Consider the following 13,478-nt stretch of genomic DNA (forward strand, 5'->3'; position numbering starts at 1 on the left):
GATTGTGCAACAAGAAGGCCTGGACAATCAATGAGAACCCTTTTCCTGGATTGGTTCCATCGATGCTGAAGTCAAGAAGCACATTGTCAGTAAGAGACTGCCTTTTAAAGTTCTTTTGATATTGGACAATGCCCCTGACTACCCAGATGCCCCTGTGAGTTCAACACCACAGGCATCATAGTGGTCTACTTTCCCCAAAACAGAATGTCTCTAATCTAGCCTCTGGATCAGAGGGCCATAACAGCCTTTAAGGCTCATTACATACAATACTCTGTGGAAAAGATTGTCAATGCTATGGAAGAAAACCTCCTCAATAAAGAGAGCATCAGGGAAATCTGGAAGGATCACACCATTAAAGATGCTGTCTTTGTTATAGAAAAAGCCATGAAAACAATCAAGCCCAAAACAATAAACTCCTGCTGGAGAAAACTGTGTCCAGATATTGTGCATAACTTCACAGGATTTGTGAGAGAACCAATCAAGGAAATGATGAACAAGATTTCTCTTTCTTATGATTTTCTTAATAACATTTTTTCTCTAGCTTAAATTATCAGAATACAGTATATAATGCATGTAGCATATAAAATATGTGCTAACTGATTAAGTATGCTACTGATAAGGGACCAGGCAACAGTAGGCTATTAGAAGTAAGTTTTAGGTGAGTCAAAATTATATGTGGATTTCTACCTGCGTGTGGGCGGGGGATTAGCGGCCCTAACCCCTGCATTGTTCAAGGGCCAACTGTAGTTGATAAATAATCAGTCAAGCCAGCAAGCATAGTGGATTTTCATACTTTCATCCTTGTCTTGAATAATTATAGCCCAAGGAGCTCAGCCTTACATAAAAGGAAATTTTATGAGCCTTTATTTTATGCGTGTGTGTGTGTGTGTGTGTGTGTGTGTGTGTGTGTGTATAATTTAAGCCACCTCAACAAAGCATCATGTTGTACTGTTTTTCCTCCTATCATTTGGGAGAACGAAAAGACAACCTACAAGAGAAAACCTGTTACCTTTTTATGGATGGAATTTTAAAACACTTGATCTTCTGAAAACTATATTCACCATAATATTATTTAACATTACTTATTTTTCTGAAAAAGACAAATAACAAGATGTTTTCTTTCATTTTGACAGATTAGAAGAGATTAAATTTCACTTTAAATTGTTTACTGAGTGACTGAAATAAAATATTAATTCACTAGCTGAGTATGTGTTTATTGAACTGGATTTTTTTTTGTCCTTTTAATAGTTTTTTAAAATGGGTTTTTTTGCTGTTTTGAGCAAACATGAAGTACAAAATACAGAAATTTTTACTTCCCCCAACTCAAAAACTAATAAAAAACCCACTTAGCTTTATAATCTATTGCGGGATCTGGCCAGCAGCCCACAATGCGACGGGGCTCTCTCTTTGTTCCCAGGTGGATCGGCAGGTCGAGAAATAATAGACACACACAAGATAGTGAAAGCTGGGTCTAGGGGGTCACTGCCTTCTGGTCCCACAGTGCCAACAATGCACTGGATATACCAGCATTTATTATTAAGTTTAGTGAGGGCGGGGGTAGGTTAGTGAGGGATTTAGTGTCATTTGATTATGAGGTAAGATGGTCACATGGGGATGAAGTAATTCTTTAATATAACATCTGTATGCAGAAGTACAGTATACAGAGAAAGGAATTTACAATAGAGTGTGTGCATCAGTAATTTCTAACAGAGCCGTAAAACAGAAACACAGTCTTTCCATAACCTATGATTAGCAAGATATTAATCAGCAGTAACAGTTGCAGCAAAAGCTGGTTACAAACAATCCATAGAAACAGGACGTGAAGCTAGACAACCGGTTAAACCAGAAATTCTCAGAAGGCAACATGCCTTAACCCTAAAGAGGCCTAGAAGAGCCGTGGCAAGATGAGGGCATTTATAGCCCTATCTTACCCATATGGACAGGCGCCCCTCATGAGTCCATTTATAGGCTCTCCACAAGGGTCGCATTCCATTCCCAGAGCTATGAACATCTGCTTTTCTGGGATAGGAATCTTGGTGATGTGAAACCTCCCTGACTGCACGTCCATTCATAGGCTCTCTGCAGGGGGAAGCACATCATGTGCTGTTGGCTCATTCTGGCAGTCCAACCTGGCATTGTCTTTACACAATCCTGCGTGCAACTTTGTATTTACAATAATCAGGAGCATTTCATCTTTTATTCCATAGCAATAGTTTCGGGGGGTCTCCCTAAATCTCCCCATTTTCTCTGATTTAAATGAACCATAGCAATCATAGCTTGGTGCTGATCATGACTGGATTGAAGAATATTTTTTTCCGCTTTTACATATGAACAATAAACCAATAGCACAAATTATACACAGAACAAAATTAATGGTAGTGAATCCTCCCAAAGATTTTACCCATTGAATGGGGTTGAGGTTAGATAACCCCTCAGAGATACCGTCTAAAACTTCAGCACTGGGTAAAGCAGTTAAGTGTCCTTGAGAGGCCTCAAAAATCTGTTGTTTTAGCTTGCTTATGTCTAAACTTAAATTGTCTTCACTTCTTTGTAAATAGCGTTTTACCGATTCCCAATTGTGAATAGACTCATTATATTGAAACAGTTATAGAAAAATCGGAAGTATTCCAATCACATTACATTTATAATCTATGTTCTAAACTCATAATTCTATCTCCCATCCATATAAGTTTGTCTTAGATCATTAATTTGATTGGCCAATTTTTGATCAATACCTGACTGAGAATTCCACATCCAAGTAGAATTTTTTTGCCATTTATCCACAAAATGAACAGTTTGAATAGATTGATGTAATGCAACTCCAGCAGTAGCAGCAGTCGCAGTAACAGCAATCAAGCCATTATTACTGCAGTTAATATAAAAATAAATCATTTACTCCTTTTAAGAATTTTCTGTAGAATATTATTAATAACATGGATAGAAGGGGAAGATTCCCAAGGCCTGTGTAAGGCTACGGGGAGCCAAATACCTTCTCTGGCTCTGACTATTAAAATGCTATGATATTGATTAAAGGATGAGTCAATACAAGTATACAAGTGACAGTTAACACAGGTAATTATGTTGGTTTTTGAACTAACATGCATCTTTCATACTAATAACATATATGGTGGTTTAACACAACTTTTAAGTGGTATAGTTTTGTTGGACTCCATATAGATAGTGTACATATTTTGGGATGGTACTCTTTTTTGTGAATGTGGGGTGGGGGGAATAGGTTGTGTGAGAGGTGGTGGGTGGACATTAGCAATGAGGGTGTATAAGTCCTTATAATCTTTACTGTCCCATCTTTGAATTGGCCTTTTGACAATTGCCATAGTGATATTTTTGGCTGTATGGAAATAGTAGTGTAAATCAATCTGTTGTCTTAGTTTTCAAGGTGACAAGGTGGATTTACTTATAACACTTTCTCCAGCCCAAACTCTCATACCAGTCATAGCTATGGTTAATCTCCATAATTCTGAATGTTCAGGTCCTAAGTGGGGAACAACGAGCCTTGGCTTTGGAGGGGCAACCCCTGCCCCTTTCCATTTAAGAGGAAAAAAGGAGTTAAATCTACAATATAATAGGGGAGGGTTGTCACTACTTTTTTGATAAGTAATATCATAGAGAAAATGTTGACAGTCTCTGTGACCTTGAGGGCAATCATTAGTAATATGACCTTTGGGAGCCCAATCAACAATGGTGTAGTGAGAAGAATTAAATAATACAGTTCCTTCTGAACTAACACAGTCCTTCCATATTAATTTGCCAGCATTTGAAGACAAGTTGAGAGGACACGCAGGTCCTAAAGGCTTATATTGGGATGTGTGAATATAATCAGTAATTCCTGTTTTGATCTGCCTTAGAGGTTTTAATGAGAACCCTGATACCAAGTGTCCTAAAGGAGGGACAGAGTGACCAGACGGTAGTGTGACCGCCCGTGTTTGAATATCTAGTAAGAGACATCCATTAGTGGGTCCCAGGCACAAAGGTGGATACCTAAAACCTAAAGTGATATTGAAAGGAGTTCCTTCTTCTGATGGTTGGCCAGGACAAGGATCATCTACAGAACCAGGTACCCAAATACTATCATTAACATAGACCTCGAAAGGAGCATCCATCCATGTCATGGCTCGAATAAGAGGAGGAAATGGAATGTAGGCCCAATATGTGTAGTATTTAACAGCCTGTGGACTGACAGAGGGTAGAAGGATCTCATTTTAAAATTATCTAACATTATTTTAATAGCAAGCTACAGCTCACAATTAGTTGATCTCTTTGTGATCTTTACCGTGTTTTCAACAATATTTAAATAAAAATAAGATTACTTATTTTTGTGAATTATGTGGATTCCAAAATAAGTTAGAATAAAAAGCAGGGTGGGTGTTTCTTAACCTTGTACAAAAAAGCAATAAAAGATTTCCCATGTTGATTATTTCTCATTCAGTACGCTTTCTGGGATTCATTGGTTCAAGTTTTCTCCGTCTTCTGCACATGTGCTTAATGTCCCCAAAGAATGTGAAAGGGGTAAACATTTTATATTAAGTATGTGTAGAAAATCCTGGCTCGTCCCACCCACAATTTCACCTTGGTACCCCATAGCCAAATACCTGAGACTTCATTTCTTAGAAGATAAACTCAAGCATCCCATTGTCCTGGTCTTGCTGCATTCTTCTCTTCTTTTTCCACCCAAAGCAATTTTTCTAATTAATTTTTAAATTTTGAGATGACCATTTTACAATCACATGCAGGTGTAATAAATAATTCAGAAAGATCCCATATACTCTTTACCCAGTTTTCCCCAGTGGTAAACTCTTCTGGAACTATAGCACAATCCGACAACCAAAATACTAACATTGATACTGTATCATAACACAGAACAGTTCTATCCTGACAGAAATCCTTCATGTTGCACTTTTATAGTAACACCCATTTCCCTCCCACCACTATCCCCTATTTAACTCCTGGCAACCGCTAAACTTCTCTACATTTCTGTAATTATGTTATTTTGAGAATGTTGCATTTGTTTATTTTTCTAAAACTTTTACAGTGCTACATTTTACATTTAAGTCCTCAGTCCATTTTGAATTATTTTTATTATATAACTTGTGAGACTTAGTTCACGGTTCATTATTTTTTGCCTATGGATGTCCAGTTTTTCTAGCACCATTTGTTGAAAAGCCTGTCTTTCCTCCATTGAAGTGCTTGAAGTGCTTGAAGTACTTTTACATTTTTGTAAAAAATCAGCTGGGAATATTTATGTGGCTCTATTTCTGGGTTTCCTGTTCATATATATAAATAAATAAATAAATATATATATCTCCATCAGACCACACAGTCTTGATGACTATAGCTATATAATAAATCTTGAAATCAAATGGACTGATTTTTCCTACTTTTTTTTTGCAATATTGTTTTAGCTATTCTAAGTTCTTTGACTTTTCACATAAATTTAGTGTAATCTTGTCTATATCTTTTTTTTTTTTTTTTTTTTTTTTTTTTTTTTTTTTTTTTTTGAGACAGAGTCTCGCTCTGTCGCCCAGGCTGGAGTTCAGTGGCACGATCTCGGCTCACTGCAAGCTCTGCCTCCCGGGTTCATGCCATTCTCCTGCCTCAACCTCCTGGTAGCTGGGACTACAGGAGCCCGCCACCACGCCTGGCTAATTTTTTGTATTTTCAGTAGAGACGGGGTTTCACAGTGTTAGCCAGGATGGTCTCGATCTCCTGATCTCGTGATCCCCCCGCCTCGGCCTCACAAAGTGCTGGGATTACAGGCGTGAGCCACCGCGCCCGGCCAATCCTGTCTATATCTAAAAAAAAAAAAAAAATCTAACTGGAATGTTGATAGTAATGCATTAAACCTTTATAACAATTTGGGGTAAATTGACATCTGTACTATGATGAGTCATCCAATTCACGAACACACTGTGTCTCTCTATTTATTTAGATCCTTTATGATTCATTTATTCAGTGTTCCATATTTTTGACATACAAGTCCAGCACATGTTTTGTTAGATTTACACCTAAGTACTTTATTTTTTCAATGATTGTAAATGACACTATATTTAAAATATTCTTTGGGGTGTGTGTGTGTATATATATATGGTATATATACACCATATATATACATAATATATAATATGTAATATTTATTTATTATTTATTTATTTTGAGAGAGAGTTTCACTCTTTCACCCAGGCTGGAGTGCAACTGTGCGATTTCGGCTCACTGCAACCTCTGCCTCCCAGGTTCAAGCGATTCTCCTGCCTCAGCCTCCCGAGTAGCTGGGATTACAGGCACCCACCACCACGCCCTAATTTTTGTATTTTTAGTAGAGATGGTGTTTCGCCATGTGGGCCAAGGTGGTCTCAAACTCCTGACCTCAGGTGATCCACCGGCCTTGGCCTCCCAAAGGGCTAGGATTAAAGGCATGAGCCACCACGTCTGGCTGGTTTTTATATTTTTAATTGGTGTCTATGAATTGATTGCTTAGTTTATAGAAATACAATTGATTCTTGTATGCTTATATTATATCCTGAAACATGGCTAAACTCTCTTATTAGTTCTAGGAGTTGTTTTTTATTTTTTTATAGATTCCCTAGGATTTTCAACATAGACATTATGTCATCTGGAAATAGAGGCAGTTTTATTTCTTTCTTTCCAATTTGCATGTCTTTTATTTTATTGTTTTGCTTTATTGCACTGGCTAGAACTTCCAGCAACATATTGACTAAGAGCAGTGATTTTCAGCTGTTGATAAGGGGTCATTTGGCTCTGTCTGCTTTCAAAAATTTGTCTTTCTGTTTAGTTTCTAGAAGTTTAAATATAATGTGTCTTGCTATGGATTTCTTTATGTTTACCCTGTTAGAGGTGCACCCAACTTTTTAAATCTATAGGTTTATATTTATGCCATATATGGGACATTTTTAGGCATTATTTATTTGAGTACCAACATCATTTCCTTTTCTCCCCAGGACTCCGATGGCTTGAATGTGAAACCTTTTGTTATAGTCACACAGGTCCTAGACTATCTATTCATTTTTTTTTCTAGTCTATTTTCTCTCTACTGTCCAGAATGAGTAATTACTATTCTATTTTCAATTCAGTGGTTTATTTCATCTTTCCCCTCCATTCTGTTTTTGAGCCCATCTATTGAGCTTTCTATTTCAATTATTGTACTTTTTAATTCCGGAATTTTCATTTCATTCTTTATATTTCTAATTCTTTGCTGGGACTTTCTATTACTATACTGAGGCTTCCTATTTTTAAACTTGATTCATGTATCTTCATAATTGTTTGCTGAAGTTTTTTATTATGACTGTTTAAATAATTGCCACATAATTTTAACATCTCTGTCATCTTGGTGTTGGTATCCATTATCTTTGTTCATTTTTTTTTGAGATTTTCCTATTTTTTATATAACTACTAGCTTCCAATTTAAACCTAGACGTTTTGTACTATGTTCTTATTTAAATCTTCTATTTTAGCTGTCTTTCTCTAATACTGCTCCATCAGGGAAAATAGGGAAATTAGCTCATTGTTGCTAGGTGAAGGTAGAAGCCCAGGTTCCCCACTCAGCTTCCACTGACAGCCAAAGTGAGAGTCTCCTAACTACTACTACATAGGTGAGAGTTCCAGGTTCTTCCATGGTCTCTACTGATACCTTGGTGGAGGTGGCTTTATTATTACTTGGCAATTGTGAAAGGCCTCCTCTGACAGAACCCCTGTAGGGGGTAGAGGGATGTCTCATTATAGCTGAGTCGGGGTAGAAGTCCAGACTTCTCACATGGTGTCTCACATAGATACTGCAAAGGGGCAAGAGGAGTGTGATTCTCATTAACAACAAGCAGGGATTAAAGTCTTAGCTTTCTATTTGGCCATCTCTGATACCATCCCAATGGCGTGCTACACAACTTGTTACAGCATCCTAAGAGTGAATTTCTAGGCTCTCCAATTATCCTTTGCTGGCATGGGCAGGGGTGGTACCATATTTTTTTCTGTGATATTTGGTTGGACTATAATAATTATTATCCAAAGGCTTTCTATCTTTCTAGGCTTCCCCTTTTTTAGTCTTTTAGATAGGAAGAGCACATCTTTGTTGGGCTTTTTATGTCTGCGACTGTTGCCATTTCTGGGTTTCTGGCTTGTTTAGTAACAAGTCTGGTGTATATGAGACACAAAGAAGACCCAGGGACCTAACCACTGTGTCATTCCTTGTGTCCTGTAGTCCTTAGCCTGTCTGCCATCTTCTCCCTGTTTTTCAGCATCATCTTATGTTTGCTTTATACATAATATCCAGACAGCTTAGTTGTACCTCGTGGGAAAAATAGGAGAAATTATAGCAACTCTATCTTCCCAGAGGCATAAGGCTTTATTTTTATTTTTAGTTTTAGTTCTGGGGTACATATGCAGTATGTGAAGGTTTGTAACATAGGTAAACGTGTGCCATGATGGTTTGCTGGACCTATCAACCCATCATCTAGGTATTAAGCCCAGCATGCATTAGCTATTTTTCCTAATACTCTCCCTACCCACATCCCACCCACTGACAGGCCCCAGTGTGTTGTTCCCCTCCCTGTGTCCATGTGTTCTCATTGTTCTGCTGCTACTTATAAATGAGAACATTTGGTGTTTGGTTTTCTGTTCCTGCATTAGTTTGCTGAGGATTATGGCTTCCAGCTTCATCCATGTCCCTGCAAAGGACATGATCTCATTCCTTTTTATGGCTGCATAGTATTCCATGGTGTATATATATACCACAATTTCTTCATCCAGTCTACCATTGATGGACATTTGGGTTGATTTCATGTCTTTGTTATTGTGAATAGTGCTGCAATGAACATACACATGCACGTATCATTGTAATATAATCATTTATATTTCTTTGGGTATCTACCCAGTAATGAGATTGCTGGGCCAAATGGTACTTCTGGTTCTAGATCTTTGAGGAATTGCCACACCGTCTTCCACAAAGGTTGAACTAATTTACATTCCCACCAACAGTGTAAAAGTGTTCCTCTTTCTCTGCAACCTCGCCAGTATCTGTTGTTTCTTGACTTTTTAATAATGGCTGTTCCGACTCGTATGAGATGGTATCTCATTGTGGTTTTGATTTGTATTTCTCTAATGATCAGTGATGTTGATCTTTTTTTCATATGTTTGTTGGCTGTATGAATGTCTTCTTTTGAGAAGTGTCTGTTCATGTTTTTTGCCTGCTTTTTAATGGGGTTGTTTGTTTTTGCCTCATAAATTTGTTTAATTTCCTTGTAGATTCTGGATATTAGACCTTTGTCAAATTGATAAATTGAAAAAATTTTCTCCCACTCTGTAGGTTCCCTGTTCATTCTAATGATAGTTTCTTTTTCTGTGCAGAGCTCATTAGTTTAATTAGATCCCATTTATCAATTTTTGCTTTTATTGTAATCGCTTATGGTTATTTCATCATGACATCTTTGCCCATACCTATGTCCTGAATGTTATTGTGTAGATTTTCTTCTAGGGTTTTTATAGTTTTGGGTTTTACATTTAAGCCTTTAAGCCATCTTGAGTTAATTTTTTAATAAGGTATGAGGAAGGGGTCCAGTCTCAATTTTGAACAAATGGATAGCCAGTTCTCCCAGCACCATTTATTAAATGAGGGATTATTTCTCCATTGCTTCTTTTGGTGAAATTTGTCAAAGATCAGATGGTTGTAGATGCGCAGTCTTATTTCTGAGTTCTCTTCTGTTCCATTGGTCTGTGTCTGTTTTTGCACCATTACCATGCTGTTTTGGTTATTGTAGCCTTATGGTATAGTTTAAAGTCTGGTAGCGTGATGCCTCCAGCATTGTTCTTTTTGCTTAGGATTGTCATGGCTATATGGGCTCTTTTTGGTTCCATAAAAAAATTAAAATAGTTTTTTTCTAATTCTGTGAAGAATGTCAATGGTAGTTTAATGGGAATAGCATTGAATCTATAAATTACTTTGGGCAATATGGTCATTTTCATGATATTGGTTCTTCCTATCCATGAGCATGGAATATTTTTTCATTTGTTTGTGTCCTCTCTGGTTTCCTTGAGCAGTGGTTTCTAGTTCTCCTTGAAAAGGAACTTCACTTCCCTTGTTAGCTGTATTCCTAGGTATTTTATTCTCTTTGTAGCAATTGCAAATGGGGGTTCATTCATGATTTGGCTCTCTGCTTGCCTGTTGTTGGTGTATAGGAGTGCTTGTGACTTCTGCACATTGACTTTGTATCCTGAGACTTTGCTGAAGTTGCTTATCGGCTTAAGAAGCTTTGGGGCTGAGACGATGGGGTTTTCTAGATATAGGATCATGTCATCTGCAAACAAGGACATTTTGATTTCCTCCCTTCATATTTGAATACCCTTTATTTATTTCTCCTGCCTGGTTGCCCTGGCCAGAACTTACAATACTATGTTGAATAGGAGTGGTGAGAAAGGGCATCTTTGTCTTGTGCTGGTTTTCAAGAGGAATGCTTCCAGCTTTTGCCCATTCAATATGATATTGGCTGTGGGTTTGTCATAAATGGCTCTTACGATTTTGAAATATGTTCCTTCAATACCTAGTTTACTGAGAGTTTTTGACATGAAGGGATGTTGGATTTTATTGAAGGCCTTTTCTGCATCTATTGAGATAATCATGTGGTTTTTGTCTTTAGATCTATTTATGTGATGAATTACGTTTATTGATTTGCATATGTTGAACAAGCCTTGCATCCTGGGAATGAAGCCAATTTGATCGTGGTGGATAAGTTTCATGATGCGCTGCTGGATTCGGTTTGCCATATTTTATTGAGAATTTTTGCATCAATGTTCATCAGGGATATTGGCCTGAAGTTTTCTTTATTTGTTGTATCTCTGCCAGGTTTTGGTATCAGGATGATGCTGGCCTCATAGAATGAGTTAGGGAGGAGTCCCTCCTTTTCAATTATTTGGAGTAGTTTCAGAAGAAATGGTATCAGCTCCTCTTTATATTTATGGTAGAATTCAGCTGTAAATCCAACTGGTCTTGGGCTTTCTTTGGTTGGTAAGCTATTTATGATTGCTTTAATTTTGGAACTTATTATTGGTCTATTGAGGGATTCAACCTATTCCTGGTTCAGTCTTGGGAGGGTGTATGTGTCCAGGAATTTCTCTGTTTTCTTTAGATTTTCTACTTTATTTGCATGGATCTGTTTGTAGTATTATCTGATGGTTGTTTATATTTCTGTGGGTCAGTGGTGATACCCACTTTTTCATTTTTTATTGTGTCTGTTTGATTCTTCTCTGTTTTCTTCTTTATTAGTCTAGCTAAAAATATGGAACACTTCATGAATTTGCGTGATATCCTTGTGCAGGGGCCATGCTAATCTTCTCTGTATTGTACCAATTTTAGTATATGTGCTGTCGAAGTGAGCACAGCATAAGGCTTCTAAAACAATTTTTAAAAATAAAAATTGTGTCCACCTGGGTACCTCTTCCACTGGTAGAAAGTAATGAGCTCATTTAATATCACTGAAACATCACAGGCCAGACTAGAGCTCATTCACAGTAGCTTCCATCTCATCATAGTTTGATGCAGTCTGTTGGTAATGATAAATATTTTTCTAGACACAATTTCTCCATGATTGGTTAGCTGGAAGGCAGGAGAGCTTTTCAGTCTCCCTAGGTGGACTGAGCTGATTATGAAGAGACCACAGAAAACTTATCTTTTCCTTGATGGCATCAGACTCAATAGAATCCACTTAGGGACTATACACAGGAAAGCAAGATGGGGCTAACTAAAGTAATGCAGGAAAAAGGTATTCTCTTGTATCTGATGATCCCCCTTTGGCAAAAGGGAATCTCCGTCACTTGAACATCTATGTCTCTAAAGGAACCTGCTAAAGGTTACTGCTACAAATATTGGGAAGTTGGTTTTCCTATTAGATTTAGCTTGATACCACATTGCATGGGCTGCTTCCCAAGGCACAAAAGTGTTAGATAAATGTCTTCTTCAATAATTACATAGTAACAACTGAATGTGTAACTACATGACACCTTGTCAAAACTCAATAATAATTACATAGTATTTTTGTTTTCCTCAGCTAGTGCTATTATATCAGAGAAACAGTTATACTAAATGATAATGCTTTAGTGATGACGTATTTATTTACTAAATGATCAGGTATGACATGAAATTTCTTCTTAAATTATATTTAACAAGATACATAGTAATTTCATCATTTTCTGCTGCTTGTTATGTGAAGTAAACCTCCAATTTTTTAAAGTTTCCAGTGTCTCTTGTGGTTGTTATTATTCTTGTTTTTGTTTATTACAAGTGTTTATTAACACTTGTGTTACATTTAAAAGACATGTTACTTTTTCATTGGATAATGTAAATAATTTAGTATAGTTTTGTCTTCCTGTTTCCAGCTCTGTGTGTTGAAGATATTTTAAAGTTGATAACTTAGATTACAAGGGAAAATTGTCATTGAACACTGCCAGATCAAAGAAAATGTCACTAGTTCTAACAGTTGCTGAGAAATTGACCCTCTTTGAATGAAATGTAAGCATTGGATCCCACAGGACAAGTAAAACTTCTTTAACTTGATGATTTTATTCAATAAGCATCTATATATACTGCACATTCTAAAGCTCACACTACTTTTCTCATTCTGTGTTATTTAAACTTCTGTAATTTCCTCTACTCCTAATCACCAGGCTCTATAGAACAAACAAAGAGAAATACTTGCATTAAGTTGCAGACAACTTTAACAATCTGATTTTACAAAAGTCAGAAAGTGTTTTTTTCTTGGTAATCCTTATTTGAAATGAAGCAGTTCAATAGCAGGCAAACAGCATTGTTGACACACTAATCTAAGCTCTCTCAATCTCAGTACTGTTGACATTTAGGATCTGAAAGATTTTTTTGGTGGAAGAAGGGGCTGTCCTCTGCTGTTTAGTAGTACACCACTGGCCTTTACCAGCTAAATGTCAGTAGCATTTCCCACCAGTTCTGACAACCCAAAATGGCTCCAGACATTACCAAATGTACCCTAGGGGGCCAAAATTGTCCCTAGTATGTATCCTCTAAAAAAAAGATTAAATGGAAGTTAAATAATGTTCTGATGGAGATTGCAGTGTAGTCAAATTCTACCACATATTAGCCTATTAATGAAGTGAAGCTATTCTAGAAGAACATTTCCTGAGAAGAAAGCTGTATCCCCTGCCTATTTGAAGTTAAGTGCCAATAGGGAGTTTATGTCACCTCCTGAAGCTCCAATTCTTTGCCTGATATCAAAAGTATGGTTACATTATCCTGTGCCTGGTAACTAAAACCAAGAGATGTTGACAAATGTATAGAGAATAGAAGTGAATAATAAAAAAAGAGAGAAAACACAATACATAAATATTAGTCTGTAAGATTCAGTACTGACATAAAATATGAGTAACACATGAGCAATAAACTTTTTAAAAAATCTTGTGAGTACATAGTAGGTGTTATATTATGGGGTACA

The 13,478-nt window shown here is 36.9% G+C and overlaps 1 protein-coding gene and 1 non-coding gene across 2 annotated transcripts in view; one reads left to right on the top strand and one right to left on the bottom strand.

Annotated features, from left to right (window-relative positions):
- Positions 1 to 13,478, top strand: part of IL1RAPL2 (interleukin 1 receptor accessory protein like 2) — a 662,085-nt gene that overhangs the window by 557,983 nt on the left and 90,624 nt on the right. The window lies entirely within an intron of this gene.
- LOC129025475 (U6 spliceosomal RNA) lies at positions 11,292 to 11,398 on the bottom strand. The gene has a single exon (XR_008497231.1). It is a non-coding gene; the product is annotated as a U6 spliceosomal RNA (small nuclear RNA).

Source organism: Pongo pygmaeus, chromosome X, assembly GCF_028885625.2.
Source record: "Pongo pygmaeus isolate AG05252 chromosome X, NHGRI_mPonPyg2-v2.0_pri, whole genome shotgun sequence".
NCBI lineage: Eukaryota > Metazoa > Chordata > Mammalia > Primates > Hominidae > Pongo > Pongo pygmaeus.